We start from the raw sequence: 17,286 nt of genomic DNA, 5'->3' as shown, positions 1-17,286 counted from the left end.
GGAAGGGAAGGGAAGGGAAGGGAAGGGAAGGGAAGGGAAGGGAAGGGAAGGGAAGAAAGGTAAAAGAGAGTTCACAGGGAAGTCAGGAGTTCAGAGTCACGCTCAGCTGCTCAGTGCATCTGAAGTCTTACCTGGGCTACAAGAGACTGTCTTTTAAAGGGCGAATAGGAGAAGAAAGGCCACTAATCACCAGCAGTGTTCCTCTCTATCTCTGCTTCCCGGCTGCACACTCCAGTGCCATCCCCGCCTTCCCCACCATGGCTGATTGGATAAACCCTCTCTCCTTTAGTCGGGTGTTTGCCACAACAGTGATGCCCGCAGTAAGGAGTACTTATGACCACATGCTCTGCAGGTATTGCACTGTTACCTGCCTTACACAGTCATACTCAGAACCCCTATAAAGATGCAGTTCCTTAACTTCACCTTTCCTCCACTCCAACTGATACAGCTCCTATGGGCTGGAGCCAGGACTAGAGCTAGTGTCAAACTGACTTAAGGGGACCACATCCTCAACTCCACTGCACCAGAGCTTCTAAATGTCACAGTTCCAAGATCAAAAGTGACACACGGGACCAGAGTTCAGCGTGTGTTGAAGACCCCAGTCAATGGTGCCTAGCCTGGGACATCTCTAGATAGACTGACAGTGTCCAGGACTCATTTCTTTCCTTCTGATCTGACTCCTACCCACTCAGTTGCCCCCACATACAACTCAGAACAGAAATTGCTTAAGAAATAGGGGCAGGGCAAATGTTCATTCTCCCATTCTCTGCAGTATATTCTGTACAATTTTACAAGGCTTTCCGGGCATGCATGCAGATCCTGAAAGAATCCACCAGGTCATTTCAAAACATGCTTTCCCTGCTCAGACCTGAAATCTGTAGCCGTTGCTAAGAAAACACAGAGCCAACCGTGAGACAACGAGATGACTCACAGAGGAAGCCGGCTCACCCTCTAACTCCCAGGAACAGCACCCACAAAGAACCTTCCTAACTCAATTGTTGGCTGGCGGGGGTGAACAGCCAGGAGTGTCTTTTCATGCAGGCCAGAAGGGAAAACACTCCATCCTTGAGGAAACGCATCATAAAATGAATTATTACCCAACAGAGTCGAAGTTTCCTGAAATGAAAAGACAAGCACAAAAGCCTGGATGGTGGCAACCTCTCTTTCAAAACCCCTGGTTGTGCCCTTATAGCTTCACAGGGGAAACTTTTCCTCGATATCACCAAACAGGCGACTATGAAGGATGTTTTGATGAGCGCACGCCCAAGAACCCGTGTTCGATGCCAACCTGGAAGTGCAGATAATAAACACTCGTTCCACTTTTAACAAACAGAATTTATAGTCACGGCTCCTATTCAGCGTTTCCTTTCCTTTCTGAACCTGCACCTCAAACTTGTTAACCGACGGTTTCGCCATGCGTTAGCGTGCCCAACAATCCCTTCCCATGCTGCCTGCCGCAGAATTGTCACGTCTCCTAGATCTTTGGGTCATGGGTTTTTTTTGGGGGGGGGGCTGGAGAAGGCTCATGGACGGCGTTTGATGTGAATAAATCCCACACACTACATCATTTTCGTCCGCAGATAACTGGATTGGACATTGCTTAAGGCTTTAGAGACAGACCTGAAGGTGGTCGGTCATCTGAACTATAGCCAGCCGTGTTCCTGAGCGAGCAGGGTTTTTAAGTGAGAATTAGCTAACTCCTATGGTATGAGCCCTTAATTAATGACTCACGCCGAAGCAGCTAGGCATGAAGATCTTAGTCATAGGTGATAAAAATCAGCCTTGCCCTCCTGATACCACACTCGGTTCCTGAGCCTGAGAAAAACAGGTAGTCCCTGTGCAAATGAGTTCTGCCCTCTCTCTCCATAAAACTAAATACCCCAGAGGCTGGTCTCGGCCAAACCATGTTATTATAACCTTGAAGAAAACACTGCACATAGGGACACTCAGACCAGCATGGTTTGTTTTGATTTCGGTTTTTTTCTTTTGGTTCTGGGGCTAGAACCCAGGCCTCCCACATGACAAACACATGTCTACCACTGAGCTACAGCCTCAGCCCAAGGGGAGCTGAACTGCCGGGAGGAGTCATGAGACGTCTTAACTGACGTGTACCACTCTGCCCTCCGACCCTTCGAAACCGTCTCATACCCACCCTTTCCCCAAAGCCTGCCTTTCAAATTCGAAGTGCCCCTGCAAGCACAACTCAATTTTAGTGGGATGGAGGTATTAGACATTGTATTATTCTGAAATAAGATCTGTAAATAGAATGTGCTAGATGTTAACACAATACTGTGGTACATAAAATTTTAATAACACTCAGAGTAATGACAAGGCTGCTCACCTGCGATGACTTTATGCTAGTCAGATAGGTATTTATGGCCCCACTGTTTTTCTTTTGTTCCTCTTTGTACAACTCGTGAGCTCTAGAGAAAATTTATCCATACTTCATGCAAATCAGCTTCAAGTTTGTCTGGAGCATCCTAAAAACCAAATAATGTAAAGCCCCGTCTCTTACGGGTGAGACGATACGACACATAGAGTTTACACAAACTCTCCAACCTCTGAGGAAAGGTGACCGTGGTAAGTGTGTGGTCATCATGGGCACCAGTAATGGCTACACGGGGTTCATTCGCTGTTATCTCTGCTTTTGAGAACATCAGAAACCTTTCTAGTTAAATGTTTCAAAAACCGACTTTAACTACTGTTCTAGTACCAGACACAATTTTTGATCACTTTTGAATTTTCACTTCACCTATATCCTAATTCATCTGGGTAGAGGGTTGAGAGTTTGGTTGCCATCTTTGTTATTTATTTACTACGGGCCTATGTGGAACTCGGAGCACAACTTTCAGGAGTCAGTTCTCAGGGCCATGTGAGCTCCAGAGCCAATCAGCTAACGAGGCCAAGTGCCCTTACTCTCCCAGCCTCTAATTATTTACAGCTTGTCTGTCTGTCTGTCTGTCTGTCTATTTTTTGAGCTAGTGTCCTCTGTGGCTCAGGCTGACTCCAGACTCACTTTGCAGCACAGACAAACTGGATCTTGCCATGGTCCTCATCTCCGCTCTCTGAGCACTAGAATGACAGGTGTGTGCCCACAGTTGCTTTACGCAGGGATGAGGACCGAACCAAGAGGCTTTGGCACTGCACGCCAGGCAAGAATGTCATCAACCCCTAGTCTTTCCAAATACTGGGATTATGGACACGAGCCACCATGACCATACTACAGCTAGGATTTTCTATATGAAACCTCCGTTCCACCTAGTGTTCCCCACTTACTCTGGGGGAAATGCCACATTTCTAAACCAAAACTCACAGACTTTAAGAGCCGGGAGAATTCTCCGCTATCCTCTTCTCCTCCACCCCAGTGGCTCAGTCTAGAACACGCAACAGAGAGCCTTTCCAGGCTTGTTTACAGACAGACCAATGGCCCCACCATCCAGTGTTTGATTCTAGCTGTAGACTGAAAACTGGTCGCCTTGAACCATACTTTTGTTTCCTGTTGTCTGACTTTGTAGCCCAGACAGGTATGGAACACACCGTACAGAAAAAGTTGGCCCTGAACTTTTGGCAAATCTGTCTACCTCTGCTTTCGGAGTGCTGGGAGTACAGGCACAAACCACCATGCCCAGCATCCCAGACTACACTTGAGAAGCAGTTGCTATGTGCATCACCCCAGTGATGACCAGTGACAGGCCTCACTACAAGGATGTGCAGGCATTTGTCCTATTAGACAACTAGCTAAAAGCTGATTTTCATCTTGGTACCAGAACTCGTAGCCAACAGATACTGACAAAATGACTAGTCACGTGATCTGAGTACACAGAGAGGAGCGCCCCATCCACTGACATGAACCACCAACGACGTTGGTACCCAAAAGGAGGAGGAAAGGCAGCCGGAGCCAAAGTGGGTGGCATGCTCCAAAGGAATTGAAAACTGCATCTCGCCTTAAAGTCCCATCACCAACAGACGGGGAAAACAAGAGCTCGACGACGCTGACTTTTGTGAGATGAGTGTCTCTGGCCTGAGGACTAGAAACAGCTGCTTTTCAACTTACACACAAGTGGGGGAGAAATGCTTTCAAATGCATCATTCAGAGCTTCCCAGAGCCTGGTAAACGTCAGCAGGGATAGATTCCTTCTCCCCATTCATCCCCCTCCTCCTGATGCTGTCAGGGGGAAGAAAATCTAGTGTGCCAGGCAGACTTGGCTGTGGGCACCCCAAGTCCAGCAGTTGTGCTTGTCTGTTGCTCTAGAGATCCCTGCATGCTCTGTTTGCTACAACTGTCCGATACATCAGCCAGCCCAGCTTAAGACTGATCTACAGACTACGTATGGTAGTGCACATTTGAGAATCTGGCCCTTGGAAGGCATAGGTAGGTGGGTGATAAGTTCAGGATCAGCCTAGTTTACATAGTAAGGTCCAGGCCTGACAGGACTCCAAATAGACCCTCTAGCCCAAAAATGGGGGAAGGCTAGACAGTAGCCTGGATATACTCGCCCATGCTTGACTTTAAGCTCATCGCTCAGGAGGTGGAGGAAAAGCAATCAGGAGTTCAAGGCCATCTTTAGCGACATAGCTAGTTGGAGCTAGCCTGGGCTACATGAAACCTTGTTTCTGATTTCTGAGTTTCATTTCTTCCTTCAAAATTTATTTTTTATCAACTAGACTGTATTTAAGAATCTAATCACCTACAGAAACCTCCTCCTCCTCTTTTTCCTCCTCTTCTTCTTCTTCTTTTTGTATAATGAAGTAAAATAAAGCCCATAACAGGCGGATTTCTGAGTTCGAGGCCAGCCTGGTCTACCAAGTGAGTTCCAGGACAGCCAGGGCTATACAGAGAAACCCTGTCTCAAAAAACCAAAATAAATAAATAAATAAATAAAGCCCATAAGCACCCAGGGGTACTAAGTGAGTGAATACATGGTGTTTTCTTCTTATTATAGTATGGACTTTAGAACAAACAAGAAGTAAAGGTGTAAGTTTAGTGCCAAGCTCAAAACAGCAGAAGATGCTGGTGTGGTGAACCACACCCATAATCCCAGCATTCAAGAGGCAGAAGCAGCAGTATGCTACAAGTTCAAGGTCGACCTAGCCAAAGTATCAAGACACTGTGGTGAGTGGGTGGTAGAGGGAGAGAGGAGAGGAAAGGGGGGAGGAAGGGAGGAGAGCACACCAACCTAGGGGTTTCACAACCCACAGGAAGTGGTGTAATGACACTTTCAGAGAAACCATGATATGCTGCGATCATTACTGAGAGCATAAAGAATGATGCCCAACAGCTACGAGAAGAAATAAAAATAGGGTTTTTACAACTCTTGGGCCAGTGAGAGGGTTCAGCAAATAAAGGCGCTTGCCGCCAACCCTGACCACCTAAGCTCAATCCCTGGTAGTCTTGTGTTGGAGGAAAGACCCAATTCCCACACATTATACTCGGACCTCCACATGTACGCCATGGCAAACATGAGTGTACATGAACGCATACATTCATTAAATTTTTAATGAAAGAAAAATTTAAAAGGAGGAAAGAAGGAATCAATTTAAAAAGAAAGAGGAAAAGATTAGAGAGCAGCTTCACTGAGCTCCAGATACCCCAACATCTCTGCTAAACGATGCTCTGTGAGGAGGTCTCTCCAACTGCAGGACATTTCAAGGTTCTTTGGCCTCTAGGTCCTAGATGCTGGTAACAAACGCCTCTAAACCCTGTCTCCAGACACTGCTTCTTAACAGTCAACAACGCTGGCAGGGGTGGAGTGGACTTCCCCTCACACTCCATGCTAGAAGCAAAAAGAAAGTTCATGGGCCTAAATGTGCAAGCACAGCCGTAAATCCTTTTAGAACAGAAAAATCCGAAAATCTCTGGGACTTTTCTAGCAATACCAGAAGTACAGTCCATGAAGAATAAACCGAAAAATCAGGAGTAGAACCCAGAAAAGTAACTGTAAAGGTAATGCAAGATACTGTTCTGGTTGACGCTTCTCCTCCAAATGATGAAATGTAATCGACATCCCAACAGCATTAAGAGGTGGGACCTTTAAGAGGCCACAAGGGGCTTGGCCTGCAGTTGTGGATTACCGATGTCACGGTGGCATCTGCCCTTCCTGATCTTGACCTTCCCTTGAAGGACAATGAAGCAGGAAGATCCTCTAAAGTCTTAGCCTTCTGGTAAAGTCTGTGCACTATAAATTGTTCAGTCTGGAGTGTTCTGTCACCGCAGACAAAACTGGGTATCTGGCGAAGGACTTAAGACAATTACACAAAGAATGCTGAAAACATAAAGAAAAAAATGCAAGAAAGACACAAATATGTCTAATTAAAAAAATAATAAAGTTATAAATAATAATTTAGTTATAAAAGGCTGCAGAGATGGCTCAGGGGACAGAGGCACCTGTCACTGAGTCTAACAACCTGAATTTGATCCCCTGAACCCACGGAAAGGTTAAGGGAGAGAACCAATTACTTGATGTCTTCCTCTGAGCTCGACACACATGCCGAGGCACTAAGGAACCAACACACACATCACACATATCAACAATGACTAATGTAAAAATAATAAAAAGCTAGGCATCAAATTTTAACTTTTTTAAAAATTGTAACTTTTTTTAAAGATCTGAGATGTTGCTCGGCGGGTAAAACCTCACAAGCAAGCAAGGACCTTAGTTCGATTCCCAGAGCCCTGATTTGAAAAGCTGGCTAGTGCCCTCTGCATGTGTAATCCCAGCACTACCATAGCAAGACGGCAGTAGAGCCAGGAGAACTGCCCCGAAGCACTCTGGCCAGATAGGCCGTTGTACTTAGCACAGCAGAGGCTAGAAGGACCCTGCCTCAGCAAAGGAAAAGGCACATGGCTTCAGAAAGTTGTCCTCTGAGCACCACATGTGGCACACATGTGCCTGCTTGCACACACGCATCATACACACACACATACACACACTCACTAATAAATGAAAATTTTAATAAATAAATCCTAAGAAGGGAAGCTCTCCTGATGGACTGACACGAGCAAACTTTCGAAAGTCAAAGCCAAGACGCAGAGAGAATACGAAATCCCATCCCAGAAATTCAGATCCATCAGTCAAACTCTCCAGTGATTGTGTGGGAAGGCGGCTTGGGGGAGTGAGGGAGGCCTGAGGAGAGATAGGTTCACCTATTTATACTGGAGGCCAAACATTAGAAAGTCAACTGTGGTAGTAGAGGGATATGGTGCTAGCTACTCAGGAAACCGAGGCAGTAAGATCGCTTGAGCAACATAGTGAGGGCTCTATGGTGGCCCCTCCAAAATGATTAAAATACTGCCCCTCCCCCACTGGAAAGAGGATGAGTCAGCAGTTGACAACACTTGCTGTTCTTCCCCCCTCAGGATCCAAGTTCAGTTCCCAGCACGACCATCTGTAATGCTGGCTCCAGAGAGCCAGTGCCCTAGTGTGGTATCAGAATTCACATGCACATACACACATGCATACACATCCGTAACTAAAATTAAAATTAAATTCTTTAAAAAAAATGCAATTTAAGCAGGGCAGTGGTGGCACACACCTTTAATCTCAGCACTTGGGAGGCAGAGACAGGCAGATTTCTGAGTTCGAGGCCAGCCTGGTCTACAGAGTGAATTCCAGGACGGCCAGGGCTACACAGAGAAACCCTGTCTCAAAAACCAAAAAGGAAAAAAAAAAAAATCAACTTAAATATTGGTATTCCAGTAAAGCAAGGACAATTTAAAGTTAGAATCAAGAAAGAATATTACCTATAACCTACAAGTTCATGAAGATTTACGGGTACTAATCAAAGGTGATTTTATACCACCTCAGATATAATGTTTTATTTTGTGAAAGCAGAAAAAAGGGCATTTGACACAAACCACTGTGAAAGTAAAAGCACGTGTCTCTGTCTCCCCTCTCCCAGACCCATTGGGGTGTGTATGTGTGTGTGTGTGTGCAGTGTATATGTGTGTATGCGTGTGTGTATATATATTGTATAATGTGTGTATATATGTATACATATATATGTGTATATATATGTAGTGTTTGTGTGTATATACATCTGTATACAGTGTCTGTGTGTGTATACAATATGGGTATGTAGTATCGGTGTGAATGCACGTGTATATAGTATATATGTGTGTGCATGTCTGTACATGTGTAATACACTCTGTGTGTGTGTGTGTGTGTGTGTGTGTGTGTGTGTGTGTGTGTGTGTGTTGCTGGGGAGCTCACATACTTTTGACATGGTCTTTAACACTGAGCTACACTCCCAAGCCTAGGTAGGACTTTTTGGTTTGGGGACTTGGCAGGGCGGCGTTTGCTTTATTCTGGATTTGATTTTCTGAGACAAGGTCTCATGTGCTTTCGGGTTTTTGCAACCAGGTCTCATGTAAACTGGCTACATAGCCTTGAACTCTCTACCCTCTGGCCTCCACCCCAAGTGCGAGGATTACAGCTGTGACTACCACACCTGGTTCTTGTTTGCTTTTAAACTTCCCACCCTGAAGCCTTGAAGAATAAGCTCTCTTCTCTCAACACTACTTCTTAGCTAATGTATCACTTCGCTGACATTTCTCATAACAGTTACAGCAGGGAAACCGGCTCTGCTGTTTTCCCAGTTGGCCTGTCCTACTCCTGGACAGACTCAGGCGCTTCCCCTCCCCCAGCACACCCCACAGTCCGGGAAGCTCCGACTTCTGTCACTGTGGACTGAGCACTGCAGGGGGCCTTCTTCCCACAGCACAGGCAGATCCATCGGCACCGGGATGAATCCTTTGACTTTGGTACAGTAGGGAAACCTAGAAGCTTCAGGTCAGAGGTCTCCTACCCCAGGCTCTGACATGCGTAATCTTCCCCCAATTCCGGAGTTTCTGAACCATAAAATGGGACAAATAAAGAGTACAGACAGGGAGTCCACGTGACTTCCAAGAAGGCCCTGCAGGAGCTGCACCTGATTTCCATTTGCATGCCTCTCCTCCCTTTTGTTTTCTTTTCACTTTCTGAGATAGGGTCTTAGTCTTGCTCAGCCAGGCAGGCCTCTTACCTCTGCTGGGATTACAGTTGTTCACACCACAACGTCCATCATTTCTTTCCACACTCCCTTAGTAGTAGAGTGCCTAATGACATCGACACATAAATCCACAGTAGCCAGGCTCTTTGCTGCCTCAAGGCCTCGGCACACGCTGGGCCTCCGCATGATCCCCTTCCTGGCTGGTCTCCACTCCACAATCTCTCATCCCACCCATGGCGAAGTTACTTCCCTCCCCCTTTCAAGTACCACGGTCAGCTTCCAGAGCCCATTGGCTAGTCTACCTCAGCTCCCATCATTCACTTCCTTCTACTCGACAGTAAGGAGGACCTACTGCACACCAGGCACTCTTCTGAATCCCAAGCACACAGTAGTGAGGCAGGCTTCCATGGCTCATGCCTGTCGTTAGCACTTGGGAGGTAAAAGTAGGAAGATGGGTTCAAGATCGCCCACAACTCCAAAGCAAACTCAAGGTCAGCCTGGGCTACCAGACTCTGTCTCAAAAAAAGAAAGAAGATACAGCAGTGGGTAAGATGGCTCAGAGAGTGTTGTGGGGTGGGGGAATGTGTTAGTACGAAAAAAACAAATTATAAACTAGTGAGGGATTATACATTAGGCAGCCATAGGTGCAATGGAGACAAAAGTTATAAAGGAAGAATGGGAGTTGCTAGGGTGTGATTTCTAAACCTGGGAGTCACTGTGACAACTGCATTGAGCTATGGGTAGAGGCTACAATGAAGAAAGCAGGGAAGGGACCACATCTCAGGCAGAGCAAAGACCCTTAGCAGCAAGAAAGTTGCTGTGCCTAAGACACTTGCGCAAGGCGAGGAGAGAGCAGAGGTGACATAGGATGGGCAAAAGGATGAAGAACCAGAAACCGGAAGGGGTGTGGCTCCAGGAGCCCCCACAGGTCTGTGCCCATCAGAGGGACCCAGAAGGGCATTTAGAGGGTTCAGAACAGGAGCAGGAGGTGATCGACTTTACACTTCAAACACTGTGATTAAACTGGACATGGGGGAGCACCCTCTCAGCTACTCAGCTATTTGGAAGAAGGAGACAGGAAGATCCCAAACAAGTTCAAAGCCAGCCTGGGGCCACTTGACAAGTCCTGGTCTCAAAATGAAATAGAAAGGGGCTGGGGTATATCTCACTGGGAGAATGTAAATGAAGCCACAAGTTTAATCCTTAGTAGATAAGCAAATAAAGTACAAACCGTGCTGTTAGTGTGATAATGTATTTTATTTTCCACCTACTTTCTCCAGTATATAAAGGAAGTGACCCCAGTTGCCTTGTCCACTCTAGAGTCCCCACACTTAGCACTCTATAGTCTCCCCAATGTCCCCACCTCTAGCACAATGCAACCTGCATACTCAATAAATGCTTACGGATGAGCAAAATAACCACAGGCGATACATGCGTTCAAAATAAGCACCACACGAATGACTACTTGTATTATTTGGGTCTCCCAGTGTCCAGCCTAGTGGTTGGCACACTGCAAGAGCCTATTGGCAGATATGAACGTTTGTGAAATTACTGAAAATCGCTACTTGAAACACATGATGAGTCACAACCAATGAATGATAAGTGGCTTTTCGTCCCTGGCAGTTGTTAGAATGGGACCTATTCTGCTTTGAATCCTCCAGTAAACTTTCACTGGAGCTACTGAGGGCACAACAGACTCAACCCACTGTGACTCAGCCCTGTAAACACATGGAGTATCCAGCAACACCATTAGCCCGAGTCCATTGAAACGCTAATAACATTTCTTTTTCTTTTTCTTTTTTTCTTTTTTTCTTTCTTTCTTTTTCTTTTTTTCTTTCTTTCTTTTTCTTTTTCTTTTTTTTTTTTTTTTTTGGTTTTTCGAGACAGGGTTTCTCTGTATAGCCCTGGCTGTCCTGGAACTCACTTTGTAGACCTGGCTGGCCTCGAACTCAGAAATCCACCTGCCTCTGCTTCCGAGTGCTGGGTGGGATTAAAGGCATGGGCCACCACGCCAGGCTGCTAATAACATTTCTAAGTGGGTAAACTTACACATTTTTTTTAAAGAGAGAGGCTCTTACTGTATCAGATAAGTTGATCCAAAGTGGTTTAATTTTGGATTTTTAAAAATTCAAATAGGAACAACAATATGAACTAATCAGTACCCCCAGAGCTTGTGTCTCTAGCTGCATATATAGCAGAAGATGGCCTAGTCGGCTATCATTGGGAAGAGAGGTCCCTTGGTCTTGCAAACTTTATATGCCCCATACAGGGGAACACCAGGGCCAAGAAGTGGGAGTGAGGGTAGGTGAGCAGGGCGGGGTGGGGGAAGGTATAGGGGACATTCGGGATAGCATTTGAAATGTAAATGAAGAAAATATCTAATAAAATAATTTAATAAAAAAATGCATACTTTCAAAGATAATAATAATAATGTTTCAACCTCAAAAAAATTCAAATAGAAGCTGTTAAATCATGAGCTGGTGGCTGAAGGTTGTAATTCCAGCACCTGGGCTGGGATAAGGAGCTCAAAGCCAGCTTCAACTATGTAACAAATTCAAGGCTATCCTTGACTACCTGAGACCCTGTATCCAAACAAAACCAAATGGAAGAAGCTTTTTAACTCAACTAGGTAGGCAAAGACCAAAACCCTTCCACAGTTTACTCATTTTTAACTTCGCCAGCGTCTTCACCAATAAAACTTTATGTGTATTACACCTGTTCCCACCACCCCGAGTGGGTAGGGAGTTGCAGAGGAGGGGGCCGCTGACAGGCAAGACAGAGGCCACACAGTAGCCACCGCAGGGAAGGCCTTTGAAAGTCTTGAGAATTTTCCAGAAAGAAAACTGGAACCCCAGTCATGCGTTGAAGCGTGTAAATACGTCAAAAATCCTAGGCCATAAAAACCGAATGCTCCTTCTCCCATGATGCTGTTTACTGGAACGGGAGCTGCGAGGAGGCCAGGTCTGCTTAACTGTGCCCCCACCCGAACATTTGAGCACAGCCACAGAATTACCTCCAGCAAGAGCTTTGGGGCGATGGAAACTTTTAGGGAAGCAGGTGGAGTTGCTTCAAATAAAACTTTTCAAACATTTGTTAAGTCCCACGGTCACCGAGACCCTCCCCGGTTTGCCTCGAGCTACTACGCGGTGCCTGTGCACAACCGCGCCTGCTGCTACTCCGTCCCGACGCTCCCTTCCACTAGGGGAGGGGAAAACAACTTTCGGAAATAAGGCGCGTCCACAAAGGCAAGTGTTACACTGGACTTCTCCACCTCCATCTCAGGCAGCGGCTCCTGTGGCCAGCAGCCTTGGATGAAATCCACGGGCCCCCTCCCACACCGGGCATCTTTTCAGATCTCAAGAGACCGTAAGGAGGACCAGGTGCTACCGTCAGACCCTAAAGGCAATTGTACAGACAACAAAGACCGCAAGCGATCAAAATGGAATTATAATCCCCGCGGTCCCAGCGCCCCCTCTCCGCCCCGCCGAGGCTCAGGGCCGCCGCGCCCGCCCCTTCTCTTCCAATGCAAGGGTCCCGCGTCCTGTCCAACAGTGGGAGCGCCCCGGCTGCAGGTTCTCCGGTCCCCGGGGCTAGCCTCCCGCCGCCCGTGGTTTTGCAATCTCTGCGCCGCAGCTTCAGTGTTCTAACACCCGGTTCGAAATCTTTCCCGCCCAGGCGTGACGCGAGGAATGCAAACAATCAGCCGAGCGCGCCCGCCTGGACCGGGCTAGGGGGACCGCGGGGAGCCCCGGGGCCGAGCCGGGTGTACCCTCGGACCGGGCCCGGAGGTGACACAAAGAAGCCGGGGACACCAACGCCAATCGCTGGCGCTCGCCGCGATCCCCGGGGTGCCCCGCCCGCCGCTAAGTTTACAGCGCCCCGCGCGCCCCGCTGTCCCCTCCCGGGTGAAGTTTCCCACGGCCCGGCTGGGAGCCCCGCATTCGGAGACTCCCGTGGGCCCCCCGGGCTCCCCGCTGGGCTCTGGGGACTCCGCGGGGCTCGTGCCCGCCTCTTCCCCGCCCTCCCGCTCTCGCAGGGCGCTTTAGGGCGCGGAGCCCCCCGCGGCCGCACTCACCGTTGTCTGCCCGGCCAGGAGGCGAGGGCCGGAGCTCGACCCGCCCTGCTCCGCGCCCCCCTCGCCTCGCTGCCTCGATGGCGCCCCTCGATCGCTCTCCCGCTCGCTCTTCCGTGCGGCCGAAGGCTTGCGGCGCAGCCGAGCGCGCTCCGCTCTGGACTGGAGGCTACAGACCACGCCCCGCGCCTCCCGGCCCGCCCAGTCCCGCGCTCGCCGCCGCCCGGAGCAGCGCACTGGGGGCGGAGCCGTTTCTCCGCGGCCACCGCAACTTTCCCTCCGCCTTCCAGACCCTTGCAGGTGGCGGGAGCGACTAACTAACTCCGAATGCAGGTTCACCAGCCTCTGCCTCTGTGTCTACCCGCAGCTGGAGACAAAGGGGAGGCCGACAATCCTAGAACACTTTTCAGGCGGGTTTCACTTCTTCACTGTGGGTGGATACCTAGATTAACAAACCAGGGACCCGACCGCGATCCGGTCCTTGAACACAGGTGGAGCCTTAGAGAAACATGGACTTTTCATCTGCTTCTTAAGAGTGTCAGGGAGCCCAGACCTTGACCTCACCTACGGAGGTAAGATAAGGAGGTGCTTATTTAACAATGCAGATTAAGGACACCCCCACCCTATTTCCCTGTCTCCCTCCCCCCTCCCCGCGCGTACCAGCCTGCAGGATGGAATGTGGAGAGCCGCCTCAAACAACGACATTCAGGAGAAAGTGGGTCCCTGGGAATCTGTCCTGTAGGTGTCAGTTGGATTTTCCAGCAAATTACTCAATCCTCTGAACTCAGGATGACATCACCTGACTCCCACTCTCATTCCGAGTCGCTATTACAGTATTAAGACTCTTGAAGTCAGACACAAACGCATCACTTCACTGTTAATTCACAAAGAGGCAGTGTCCTGAGTTTCTACTACAGTCAAATTTAACTTCGTGAAAGTCCCGCCTCGTGCATTTTGTGTAGCTGCAGAATCTTATCTGCACTGCTTAGTGCGGTACTGATGGCCCAAATTGAATGGTCAGGGCCGAAGATTAAAAGTTTGACAGTGGATTCAGCTAATACATGTTTCCGGGAAACGTGATTTTTAATTATATCCACACTTTCCTCTCTGCGAATATTGAGGTGATACAAGTAAACTGAAAATACATGCTTTGTTGTCTTTCTTCGCTGCACTATATCTGCATGGCATTTCTTGAACTCTAGGTTCACTCTGACCTTCCAAGTTCTTGGACTATTTGCTATGCATCCTGTAATGGCTTGGTGGGCGGAGCTCGAGGTGTGGTTCAGTTGGTAGCCTGCTTGCCTAGCTTTGATCCTCAGCACTTCATATAAACGTGAAGTGATGGTGCCCACTTGTAAATCCAACACTCAGGAGGTGGGGACAGGAGGATTGGGAAATCAAGGCTTGCCTTAGCCACATAGCAAGTCTGAGACCAAGATGGGGTACAAAAGACTATCTCAAAATATATTTTTCAAATATATATATATATATTTCAAAATAAATATATAGGATTATATTATATATTACATATTATATATTCATTATATGCTGTTTTATTTATTTATTTACAGTTTACAGCTTGATCTGCTTGTCGGACTCCAAACAGTCAGAGCAGGAGCTGTCTCTGACTCTTTGCCTGCTTTTGGGACACTTTTTCCTCCTACTGGGTTGTCTCATTCAGCCTTAATACAAGTGAAGGTGCCTAGTCTTACTTCAACTTGATATGCCATGTTTGGTTGATATCCGTGGGAGGCCTGCCCCTTTTTGAAGAGAAACACAGAGGAATAGTTACAGGCAGAGGGGAGAAGGGGGAGGGACTGGGAGGAGAAGGGAGGAGGGGAGGGGAAACTGCAGTCAGGAATATATATAATATATGTATATATTATGTAGTATATAATATATTATGTATACATATATGTCTCTCTATATATATATGGATACAACAATGTTCCATAAAACAAGAAGGTCCTTTTTAATCACAGAGTCACTTTCTCTGAAATCACAGAGCCAGTGTCTAGAAGACTTCAGGGTTTGGCTTCAGGGTTTATAGAACCACCTACAAAGCATAGCCTTTCATTGCTCTCTAGTCATTCTGTATTTGTTGCTTTCTTCACAGCAAATGTTACAGATCATCATGGCAGCCACATCAGGAGAAACTGTGATAAATAATTTCCTGATTACTGCTCCTTTCTAGGCATCCATGCTCTGCACCCCTAGAGAGGATCGCTGGCCCAAATCCTGCGACAGTAGTCGGGAGCCTGGAATGTAATGTTTCAGAATGTTTTCCAGTTTTTCCAATTAGATCCTTCTAATTACCCGTGGTTTCTCTTGGCATGCCAATTTGGATGTGAAATTAATAGCTACTTTAAATCTGAGAGTAAGATTGGTGGTGGGATCCCTAGAATAGATCCTCTTCTCTTTGAAGTGGGAATTAAAGCTGTAACGCTAAGCCGACCAAACAACCACACCTACATCATTTGTGTACAACAAGCAGCCTGTAAACAGAGGGCTCCTTTCCTTCCCTCTCTGGGAAAAATGATCAGTGAACCTGCCAGGCATACTTCCTCCCAAGAAATCTATACCTCTGGAGTGCTGAGATTACAGGCATGAGCCACCACACCCAGATTTATATAGCACTAGGGACATAACCCAGGACTTCGTCCTTGTCAGGCAAGTCATCTTCCAACCGGGATGCATCCCTGGCTCTCTCTTAGCTTTTGTTTACATCAAAGTTCTGTATTTATTGGGAATGACTCACTGGTCCCAAGAACTCACCTGGAAGACTACAGTTGGAACCAGGGAGATAGCTCAGTGGTGGTAGAACACTTGCTTAGAATATATGAAGCCCTAGATTCAATTGCCAGTTCAGAAGGGGGCCAAAGTGAAAGTACATATTCAATCTGGCACACAAGCACTTTATGGTTTGCAGTGAGAACAGCTGAAGACATTCTGTTGCACTAACACACTGAGGAGTAGGTACGCCAAGACCTCTGACAAAGATCATGGTCTGAGGAACTCCTGAGAGTTGGCCATCTTCATACCATCAAAGGAGCTGAATTCACCACTGTAAGTCCCAGCACTGATCACTCTCAGTCACAACGGTTTACATCCCTGCATCTCACAGCAGAGATGTGACTCTTTATATCTCAAGTCCCTAAACAAGAACTCAGTAGTTTTTTTTTTTTTTACTCTGGAGTTGGTTTGGGTCCCTGGTACATGGGGGCTGTGTAGAAGAGTGTGGGACTGCATCTAGCTCTAACAAGAAAGGAGACTAAATGGTTAGTGACTATTTCTGTGCTGTGGGTACAGAAGAGAGTAGTGGGAACATTAGAATCAAGTATGTATCAACCTTTTTAGTAATAGGGCATAATAATGTTATAATTGACTGGTGATAAGGATACATGAATTTAACATCAATACAAAGTATTAAATAGTATCTGAAGAGGCAGGCAGTGGTTCATTCTCCTGCACAGGTGAAACATTGTTTCCCCCTCTATTGTTAACATTGTTACCAGTAATGTCAAAAGCAAACTGGCCCGAACTCCTCCTGCTCCTTGTTGATGCTCCTTCTCTGCCTACAATCCTCCTCCCTGTTTTTCAGCCCTTTGGGTGCACTCTCTAAGCCAGAGATGAAAATAGCTGGACAGGAAAAAAAAAATCGCTGCTCCCCTTTGTCCAGGAGTCTAGTCACACCCTAAAAAAGCCCAAACTTCTTATCTCATTCTGGACTGGTTTCCTGCCACGCTGGGAGCGCACGGGAATTAACCGTGGCTAATTGCTCCCTTGACCAGCTTGCTTTTTCTGAGTATTGTTTTCATAAAAGTAGATAATTGTGTACAAAAGAAAAACATATACAAGTGTGCACACCCAACTGGATTGGAGTCTAACTTTCTAGAATTTAATGAAAATGTTGAAAGAAATTCTTGAGCTTCACGGAAGCGGTTGGTGTGCATGCAAACCGTGATTGACCGGCCAGCATCGGCTCTCAGGGCTCTCTACCTTCCTCTGCAGTAGCGGGGCTTAGAAGGCTGTTCTTTTCCAAGTCACTTTGTACCGGTGATACATTGAACTGTTTAAATTTAAGACTTATTTATTTTATGTTAATGAATGTTTGCCTGAATGTACAAACTACATGCATGTCTGGTGCCTACAAGAGGTCAGAAGAAGGTATGAGATCCATCCCCTGGCACTGGAAGTCTGGATGATTGTGAGCCAACTTGTAGGTG

The 17,286-nt window shown here is 47.0% G+C and overlaps 1 protein-coding gene across 6 annotated transcripts in view; it reads right to left on the bottom strand.

Moving 5' to 3' along the window:
- The window catches only part of Syne2 (spectrin repeat containing nuclear envelope protein 2), a 304,126-nt gene extending 290,902 nt beyond the window's left edge, over window positions 1–13,224 (bottom strand). For all 6 annotated transcript variants that reach the window (XM_029540662.1, XM_029540656.1, XM_021202357.2 and 3 more), the window contains exon 1: window positions 13,064–13,224. The gene's annotated coding sequence lies outside the window, so the exon portion shown is untranslated. The remainder of the gene's footprint in view (window positions 1–13,063) is intronic.
- Window positions 13,225–17,286: the final 4,062 nt, after the last annotated feature.

Source organism: Mus pahari, chromosome 7 (assembly GCF_900095145.1).
Source record: "Mus pahari chromosome 7, PAHARI_EIJ_v1.1, whole genome shotgun sequence".
In the NCBI taxonomy this organism is placed as follows: Eukaryota; Metazoa; Chordata; class Mammalia; order Rodentia; family Muridae; genus Mus; species Mus pahari.
This window is presented reverse-complemented; position numbering and strand designations above follow the sequence as displayed.